We start from the raw sequence: 10,390 nt of genomic DNA on the forward strand, positions 1-10,390 counted from the left end.
TAGTGAGAGTTATCTCGGTGACTCCCCCTGCTTCGTCCGTCGACTGGGCAGTTGATAGGGAGTCAAAGGCAAGGCACTGGCCAGCGCTCGTGTATTTGACACTCCCAGACCTGTACTTCCCCTCTCTGTCTCTACACCACGGGTTCTTGTTTAGCAGATTTATCGTTGTTGTGTTCTGAGCCGAATTTCCTGTTTTCCTTCCATTTCCTTGTATTGGTTGTAGTAATATTGTTTAGTTATTTCGCCCATCTATGGGATATGTTGGTTGGATTCTTCTTTCAAATTGTTTTAGTATTTTCCCTGGTTATGGGATATTTTGGTTGGTTTCCTCTTTTGTTTTTTCTGTTTTGCATCACTTGCTTTATATTGGGCGTTATTGCTTTGTATTCTTCTTGGATTGTAGTAGCTTTGTTTTAGTATTTCCCGTTTATGGGATATTTTTTTGTCTTGCATAATTTTGCCTTTTATTGGGTGTTACTCCCTTGTGTGTCTCTTGGATTGTAGTAGTATTGTTTTATTGTTTCCCCTGCTCATGGGATATTTCGGTTTCTCCTTTTGTTTTTTCTGTTTTGCATAACTTGCTTTGTATTGGGCGTTATTGCCTTGTATTCTTCTTGGATTGTAGTAACTTTGTTTTAGTATTTCCCCTGTTTCTGGGATATTTTTTGTTTTGCATAATTTGCCTTTTTTATTGGGTGTTATTCCCTTGTGTGTCTATTGGAGTTGTAGTAGTATTGTTTTAATGTTTCCCCTGTTCATGGGATATTTCGGTTTCTTCCTTTTGTGTTTTCTGTTTTTCATAACTTGCTTTGTATTGGGCGTTATCGCCTTGTATTCTTCTTGGATTGTAGTAACTTTGTTTTAGTATTTCCCGTTTCTGGGATATTTTTTTGTTTTGCATTATTTGCCCTTTTTAATTGGGTGTTATTCCCTTGTGTATCTCCTGGATTGTAGTGGTATTGTTTTATTGTTTCCATTGTTTATGGGATATTTTGGTATCTTCTTTTGTCTTTTTTGTCTTCCATACTTACCTTATATTGGCTGTTATTCGGTTGTATTATTCCTGGATTGTAGTATTGTTGTTTTGGTATTTCCCTGTTTTTGGGATATTTTGGTTGGTTTCTTCTTTTGTTTTTTCAGTTTTCCATCATTTTCTTTATATTAGATGTTGTTTCCTTGTATTGGATGTTGTGGTATTACTTTGTTATACCATCTATTTGAGAGATATACTGTTTTGTTTTTCCTGTATTGGGATGAGATCTCATCTGGTTTCCCATAAGGTTCTATGTGGACTAAGTCCAGAATTTGAGACACATCCTCAGTAGTGGACCCCAGGATCACAGGGTGTTTCGGCCATTTATCACTAGACACCCTCACCTGAGGAGAGGCCCAGCCAAGGTTGATCAAACCTTGGTGTGTGTCCCAAGCCAATTAGGTGATTTTGTTGTATTATATTTATTTCTTTATTTTTCTTCATTTTATAATTCATTATATTTTGTCCATTTGACATTTGTATTTTCATATTATTCGATTTTGTCTTTCATTTATATTATATTATTGTTTTTTTTAATATTCAGTATTATTGTGTTTTTATTATATTTTTAATTATATTTTCATTCTATTACTTCATTTTTATTTTATTATTTATTTTATTTTTATTTCATTTTTATTTAATATTATTATATTTTTATTTTATTATATTATTTTATATTATTTTTATTTTATTATATTATTTTTTATTTTATTATGTATCTATTTTATTATTGTATTATTATTGAGTTGAGAGGCTGTATGCCTTTAGTATTGTTCTTATAGGCGAGGTTTGCCCTCTGCTGGTCGAGGTATGTATTGCACCCCCAAAAAAATTAAATTTTATTGATGAATTAAAGTTGTTTTTTGAGTTATATTAGTAGAATTACCTTTTAGAAGAATTGCTGGGTGAATTCTGCCCCCTGCTGGACAAGTTTTATATTGCATTATGTCTGTAATAATGTATTTATTATGGATTTAATTTATTTTCAGAGTTATAATTTATCTTCAGAGTAACAATCTAATACTTATCTCTTCCATATATGCTTTTTAATTTATATTGTAATTTTAATCCATGTTAATTCTTTAATATTATGTAATATTTTTTTTAAAAAATTAAGAATTATATCAAAAATTATATTATTGAATAAAGTTTGTACTCACATTATTTGAGCCTGAAGGAAGTCCCTCTCTGTCTCTATGTAGGCCAGTCCATGCTTCATACACCGCACAGCTATAGATCTGGTATCAAGTGCATTGGTGTGTATGGGCCCTATAGTTTCCCTGCAACCCTTCTCACTCATGGTTTTGTTTCAAATCCAACTTAATTCGCTTATTTTATCTCTTTTTACTGTACTTTATCCTATTTTTTCATTCCAAATGGGTAGGTTATTGAGTATTTTGTAAGTAAACTAACTCTTGGGATATAATTATTAAGTTAAAAGATGTAATTATTGAGTTTAATAGGTTATAATGTCCCTTTAAGGCGAATTTGCCCCCTGCTGGTCAAGGTGAGTATTACATTACGTTTCCCAATTACATTTTATTCATGAATTCCATTTACTTTTAAAGGGTTATTATTACACTTAGCTTTTAGTGACCTGCAGAGTGAAGTTTGCCCCCTGGTGGTCAAGGTGTGTATTGCAATAAATTAAAAATTACCTTTTATTCAGGCATTTAATTTATTTTTAGATTTATATTAATACCTTTAGCTTTTTAGTGACCTGCAGAGTGAAGTTTGCCCCCTGGTGGTCAAGGTGTGTATTGCAATAAATTAAAAATTACCTTTTATTCATGCATTTAATTTATTTTTAGAATTATATTAATACCCTTAGTTTTTAGGGACCTGCAGAGTGAATTTTGCCCCCTGCTGGTCAAGGTGAGTATTGCAATAAAAATTAAAAATTATATTTTATTCTTGAATTTAATTTATTTTTAGAGTTATATTATTACCTTTAGTTTTTAGTGACCTGCAGAGTGAATTTTGTCCCCTGCTGGTCGAGGTGTGTATTGCATTAAATTGTTAAATTATATGTATTAATAAATTGAATTTATTTTAAGAGTTATATTATTAGAACTAGCTTTTAGTGACCTGCAGAGTGAATTTTGCCCCCTGCTGGTCAAGGTATGAATCGCAATATTTTTTGTTTCTTATTTTCTGGTTAGGGCATATATTGCCTTAAATTTCAAGACTAGGATTAGGGTTAGGGTTAGGTGAAAGGGTTAGGGTTAGAGCTTAAACTAGGATTAAATGCTTTAATCACAGTTAAACCGACTTTCATACTAAAATGAGAATTCATCTCAGTAAAAGAAACTGATGACAGATGACTAATGACTTTAGGGTTAGGATTAGGGTTAGGGTTAGGTTAAAAGGTTAGGGTTAGGTTTTAGACTGTACTAACTTTACGGTTAGGGTTAGGGTTAGAGTTAGGGGTTGGGATTAGGGTTAGGTTAAAAGGTTAGGGTTAGGTTTTAAACTCCACTAACTTTACGGTTAGGGTTAGGGGATAGGGTTAGGGTTAGGTTAAAAGGTTAGGGTTAGATTTTAAACTACACTAACTTTACGGTTAGGGTTAGGGGTTAGGGTTAGGGTTAGAGTTAGGGGTTAGGGTTAGGGCTAAGGGCTAGGGTTAGGGTTAGGGTTAGGGTTAGGGTTTAGGGTTAGGGTTAGGGTTAGGGTTAGGGTTAAGGGTTAGGGTTAGGGTTAGGGTTAGGGTTAGGTTATAGGGATAAATACGTCCTTTGAGGGGCCCCTCAAGAATGTTTTTGCCAATAACTCCGGATAGGAATGGGTTAGGGTTAGGGTTAGGGTAGGTTAGGGTTAGGGTTAGGGTTAGGTTATAGGGATAAATACGTCCTTTGAGGGGTTAGGGTTAGGGTTAGGGTTAGGTTATAGGGATAAATACGTCCTTTGAGGGGTTAGGGTTAGGGTTAGGGTTAGGGTTAGGGTTAGGGTTAGGTTATAGGGATAAATACGTCCTTTGAGGGGCCCCTCAAGAATGTTTTTGCCAATAACTCCGGATAGGAATGGGTTAGGGTTAGGGTTAGGGTAGGTTAGGGTTAGGGTTAGGTTATAGGGATAAATACGTCCTTTGAGGGGTTAGGGTTAGGGTTAGGGTTAGGGTTAGGGTTAGGGTTAGGGTTAGGTTTAGTGAGAGTTATCTCGGTGACTCCCCCTGCGTCGTCCGTCGACTGGGCAGTTGATAGGGAGTCAAAGGCAAGGCACTGGCCAGCGCTCGTGTATTTGACACTCCCAGACCTGTACTTCCCCTCTCTGTCTCTACACCACGGGTTCTTGTTTAGCAGATTTATCGTTGTTGTGTTCTGAGCCGAATTTCCTGTTTTCCTTCCATTTCCTTGTATTGGTTGTAGTAATATTGTTTAGTTATTTCGCCCATCTATGGGATATGTTGGTTGGATTCTTCTTTCAAATTGTTTTAGTATTTTCCCTGGTTATGGGATATTTTGGTTGGTTTCCTCTTTTGTTTTTTCTGTTTTGCATCACTTGCTTTATATTGGGCGTTATTGCTTTGTATTCTTCTTGGATTGTAGTAGCTTTGTTTTAGTATTTCCCCTGTTTATGGGATATTTTTTGTTTTGCATAATTTTGCCTTTTATTGGGTGTTACTCCCTTGTGTGTCTCTTGGATTGTAGTAGTATTGTTTTATTGTTTCCCCTGTTCATGGGATATTTCGGTTTCTCCTTTTGTTTTTTCTGTTTTGCATAACTTGCTTTGTATTGGGCGTTATTGCCTTGTATTCTTCTTGGATTGTAGTAACTTTGTTTTAGTATTTCCCCTGTTTCTGGGATATTTTTTGTTTTGCATAATTTGCCTTTTTTATTGGGTGTTATTCCCTTGTGTGTCTATTGGAGTTGTAGTAGTATTGTTTTAATGTTTCCCCTGTTCATGGGATATTTCGGTTTCTTCCTTTTGTGTTTTCTGTTTTGCATAACTTGCTTTGTATTGGGCGTTATCGCCTTGTATTCTTCTTGGATTGTAGTAACTTTGTTTTAGTATTTCCCGTTTCTGGGATATTTTTTGTTTTGCATTATTTGCCCTTTTTAATTGGGTGTTATTCCCTTGTGTATCTCCTGGATTGTAGTGGTATTGTTTTATTGTTTCCCTTGTTTATGGGTTAGGGTTAGGGTTAGGGTTAGGGTTAGGGTTAGGGTTAGGGTTAGGGTTAGGGTTAGGGTTAGGGTTAGGTTATAGGGATAAATACGTCCTTTGAGGGTTAGGGTTAGGGTTAGGGTTAGGGTTAGGGTTAGGGTTAGGGTTAGGGTTAGGGTTAGGGTTAGGGTTAGGGTTAGGGTTGGGGTTGGGGTTGGGGTTATGGGTTTCGGTTTGAAATCTGTTGCACAGGCCTACTGAACTGTGAGCGGGGGCTGAGTGTGGAGGAGATGTAGGAAGAGAGCCGATGGATAGGGTTAGGGTTAGGGTTAGGGTTAGGGTTAGGGTTAGGGTTAGGGTTAGGGTTAGGGTTAGGGTTAGGGTTAGGTTATAGGGATAAATACGTCCTTTGAGGGGCCCCTCAAGAATGTTTTTGCCAATAACTCCGGATAGGAATGGGTTAGGGTTAGGGTTAGGGTAGGTTAGGGTTAGGGTTAGGTTATAGGGATAAATACGTCCTTTGAGGGGTTAGGGTTAGGGTTAGGGTTAGGGTTAGGGTTAGGGTTAGGGTTAGGTTTAGTGAGAGTTATCTCGGTGACTCCCCCTGCGTCGTCCGTCGACTGGGCAGTTGATAGGGAGTCAAAGGCAAGGCACTGGCCAGCGCTCGTGTATTTGACACTCCCAGACCTGTACTTCCCCTCTCTGTCTCTACACCACGGGTTCTTGTTTAGCAGATTTATCGTTGTTGTGTTCTGAGCCGAATTTCCTGTTTTCCTTCCATTTCCTTGTATTGGTTGTAGTAATATTGTTTAGTTATTTCGCCCATCTATGGGATATGTTGGTTGGATTCTTCTTTCAAATTGTTTTAGTATTTTCCCTGGTTATGGGATATTTTGGTTGGTTTCCTCTTTTGTTTTTTCTGTTTTGCATCACTTGCTTTATATTGGGCGTTATTGCTTTGTATTCTTCTTGGATTGTAGTAGCTTTGTTTTAGTATTTCCCCTGTTTATGGGATATTTTTTGTTTTGCATAATTTTGCCTTTTATTGGGTGTTACTCCCTTGTGTGTCTCTTGGATTGTAGTAGTATTGTTTTATTGTTTCCCCTGTTCATGGGATATTTCGGTTTCTCCTTTTGTTTTTTCTGTTTTGCATAACTTGCTTTGTATTGGGCGTTATTGCCTTGTATTCTTCTTGGATTGTAGTAACTTTGTTTTAGTATTTCCCCTGTTTCTGGGATATTTTTTGTTTTGCATAATTTGCCTTTTTTATTGGGTGTTATTCCCTTGTGTGTCTATTGGAGTTGTAGTAGTATTGTTTTAATGTTTCCCCTGTTCATGGGATATTTCGGTTTCTTCCTTTTGTGTTTTCTGTTTTGCATAACTTGCTTTGTATTGGGCGTTATCGCCTTGTATTCTTCTTGGATTGTAGTAACTTTGTTTTAGTATTTCCCGTTTCTGGGATATTTTTTGTTTTGCATTATTTGCCCTTTTTAATTGGGTGTTATTCCCTTGTGTATCTCCTGGATTGTAGTGGTATTGTTTTATTGTTTCCCTTGTTTATGGGATAGGGTTAGGGTTAGGGTTAGGGTTAGGGTTAGGGTTAGGGTTAGGGTTAGGGTTAGGGTTAGGGTTAGGTTATAGGGATAAATACGTCCTTTGAGGGTTAGGGTTAGGGTTAGGGTTAGGGTTAGGGTTAGGGTTAGGGTTAGGGTTAGGGTTAGGGTTAGGGTTAGGGTTGGGGTTGGGGTTGGGGTTATGGGTTTCGGTTTGAAATCTGTTGCACAGGCCTACTGAACTGTGAGCGGGGGCTGAGTGTGGAGGAGATGTAGGAAGAGAGCCGATGGATAGGGTTAGGGTTAGGGTTAGGGTTAGGGTTAGGGTTAGGGTTAGGGTTAGGGTTAGGGTTAGGGTTAGGGTTAGGGTTAGGTTATAGGGATAAATACGTCCTTTGAGGGGCCCCTCAAGAATGTTTTTGCCAATAACTCCGGATAGGAATGGGTTAGGGTTAGGGTTAGGGTAGGTTAGGGTTAGGGTTAGGTTATAGGGATAAATACGTCCTTTGAGGGGTTAGGGTTAGGGTTAGGGTTAGGGTTAGGGTTAGGGTTAGGGTTAGGTTTAGTGAGAGTTATCTCGGTGACTCCCCCTGCGTCGTCCGTCGACTGGGCAGTTGATAGGGAGTCAAAGGCAAGGCACTGGCCAGCGCTCGTGTATTTGACACTCCCAGACCTGTACTTCCCCTCTCTGTCTCTACACCACGGGTTCTTGTTTAGCAGATTTATCGTTGTTGTGTTCTGAGCCGAATTTCCTGTTTTCCTTCCATTTCCTTGTATTGGTTGTAGTAATATTGTTTAGTTATTTCGCCCATCTATGGGATATGTTGGTTGGATTCTTCTTTCAAATTGTTTTAGTATTTTCCCTGGTTATGGGATATTTTGGTTGGTTTCCTCTTTTGTTTTTTCTGTTTTGCATCACTTGCTTTATATTGGGCGTTATTGCTTTGTATTCTTCTTGGATTGTAGTAGCTTTGTTTTAGTATTTCCCCTGTTTATGGGATATTTTTTGTTTTGCATAATTTTGCCTTTTATTGGGTGTTACTCCCTTGTGTGTCTCTTGGATTGTAGTAGTATTGTTTTATTGTTTCCCCTGTTCATGGGATATTTCGGTTTCTCCTTTTGTTTTTTCTGTTTTGCATAACTTGCTTTGTATTGGGCGTTATTGCCTTGTATTCTTCTTGGATTGTAGTAACTTTGTTTTAGTATTTCCCCTGTTTCTGGGATATTTTTTGTTTTGCATAATTTGCCTTTTTTATTGGGTGTTATTCCCTTGTGTGTCTATTGGAGTTGTAGTAGTATTGTTTTAATGTTTCCCCTGTTCATGGGATATTTCGGTTTCTTCCTTTTGTGTTTTCTGTTTTGCATAACTTGCTTTGTATTGGGCGTTATCGCCTTGTATTCTTCTTGGATTGTAGTAACTTTGTTTTAGTATTTCCCGTTTCTGGGATATTTTTTGTTTTGCATTATTTGCCCTTTTTAATTGGGTGTTATTCCCTTGTGTATCTCCTGGATTGTAGTGGTATTGTTTTATTGTTTCCCTTGTTTATGGGATAGGGTTAGGGTTAGGGTTAGGGTTAGGGTTAGGGTTAGGGTTAGGGTTAGGGTTAGGGTTAGGGTTAGGGTTAGGTTATAGGGATAAATACGTCCTTTGAGGGTTAGGGTTAGGGTTAGGGTTAGGGTTAGGGTTAGGGTTAGGGTTAGGGTTAGGGTTAGGGTTAGGGTTAGGGTTGGGGTTGGGGTTGGGGTTATGGGTTTCGGTTTGAAATCTGTTGCACAGGCCTACTGAACTGTGAGCGGGGGCTGAGTGTGGAGGAGATGTAGGAAGAGAGCCGATGGATAGGGTTAGGGTTAGGGTTAGGGTTAGGGTTAGGGTTAGGGTTAGGGTTAGGGTTAGGGTTAGGGTTAGGGTTAGGTTATAGGGATAAATACGTCCTTTGAGGGGCCCCTCAAGAATGTTTTTGCCAATAACTCCGGATAGGAATGGGTTAGGGTTAGGGTTAGGGTAGGTTAGGGTTAGGGTTAGGTTATAGGGATAAATACGTCCTTTGAGGGGTTAGGGTTAGGGTTAGGGTTAGGGTTAGGGTTAGGGTTAGGTTTAGTGAGAGTTATCTCGGTGACTCCCCCTGCGTCGTCCGTCGACTGGGCAGTTGATAGGGAGTCAAAGGCAAGGCACTGGCCAGCGCTCGTGTATTTGACACTCCCAGACCTGTACTTCCCCTCTCTGTCTCTACACCACGGGTTCTTGTTTAGCAGATTTATCGTTGTTGTGTTCTGAGCCGAATTTCCTGTTTTCCTTCCATTTCCTTGTATTGGTTGTAGTAATATTGTTTAGTTATTTCGCCCATCTATGGGATATGTTGGTTGGATTCTTCTTTCAAATTGTTTTAGTATTTTCCCTGGTTATGGGATATTTTGGTTGGTTTCCTCTTTTGTTTTTTCTGTTTTGCATCACTTGCTTTATATTGGGCGTTATTGCTTTGTATTCTTCTTGGATTGTAGTAGCTTTGTTTTAGTATTTCCCCTGTTTATGGGATATTTTTTGTTTTGCATAATTTTGCCTTTTATTGGGTGTTACTCCCTTGTGTGTCTCTTGGATTGTAGTAGTATTGTTTTATTGTTTCCCCTGTTCATGGGATATTTCGGTTTCTCCTTTTGTTTTTTCTGTTTTGCATAACTTGCTTTGTATTGGGCGTTATTGCCTTGTATTCTTCTTGGATTGTAGTAACTTTGTTTTAGTATTTCCCCTGTTTCTGGGATATTTTTTGTTTTGCATAATTTGCCTTTTTTATTGGGTGTTATTCCCTTGTGTGTCTATTGGAGTTGTAGTAGTATTGTTTTAATGTTTCCCCTGTTCATGGGATATTTCGGTTTCTTCCTTTTGTGTTTTCTGTTTTGCATAACTTGCTTTGTATTGGGCGTTATCGCCTTGTATTCTTCTTGGATTGTAGTAACTTTGTTTTAGTATTTCCCGTTTCTGGGATATTTTTTGTTTTGCATTATTTGCCCTTTTTAATTGGGTGTTATTCCCTTGTGTATCTCCTGGATTGTAGTGGTATTGTTTTATTGTTTCCCTTGTTTATGGGATAGGGTTAGGGTTAGGGTTAGGGTTAGGGTTAGGGTTAGGGTTAGGGTTAGGGTTAGGGTTAGGGTTAGGTTATAGGGATAAATACGTCCTTTGAGGGTTAGGGTTAGGGTTAGGGTTAGGGTTAGGGTTAGGGTTAGGGTTAGGGTTAGGGTTAGGGTTAGGGTTAGGGTTAGGGTTGGGGTTGGGGTTGGGGTTATGGGTTTCGGTTTGAAATCTGTTGCACAGGCCTACTGAACTGTGAGCGGGGGCTGAGTGTGGAGGAGATGTAGGAAGAGAGCCGATGGATAGGGTTAGGGTTAGGGTTAGGGTTAGGGTTAGGGTTAGGGTTAGGGTTAGGGTTAGGGTTAGGGTTAGGGTTAGGGTTAGGTTATAGGGATAAATACGTCCTTTGAGGGGCCCCTCAAGAATGTTTTTGCCAATAACTCCGGATAGGAATGGGTTAGGGTTAGGGTTAGGGTAGGTTAGGGTTAGGGTTAGGTTATAGGGATAAATACGTCCTTTGAGGGGTTAGGGTTAGGGTTAGGGTTAGGGTTAGGGTTAGGGTTAGGGTTAGGTTTAGTGAGAGTTATCTCGGTGACTCCCCCTGCGTCGTCCGTCGACTGGGCAGTTGAT

This window comes from Centropristis striata, chromosome 23, assembly GCF_030273125.1.
Source record: "Centropristis striata isolate RG_2023a ecotype Rhode Island chromosome 23, C.striata_1.0, whole genome shotgun sequence".
Lineage (NCBI taxonomy): Eukaryota > Metazoa > Chordata > Actinopteri > Perciformes > Serranidae > Centropristis > Centropristis striata.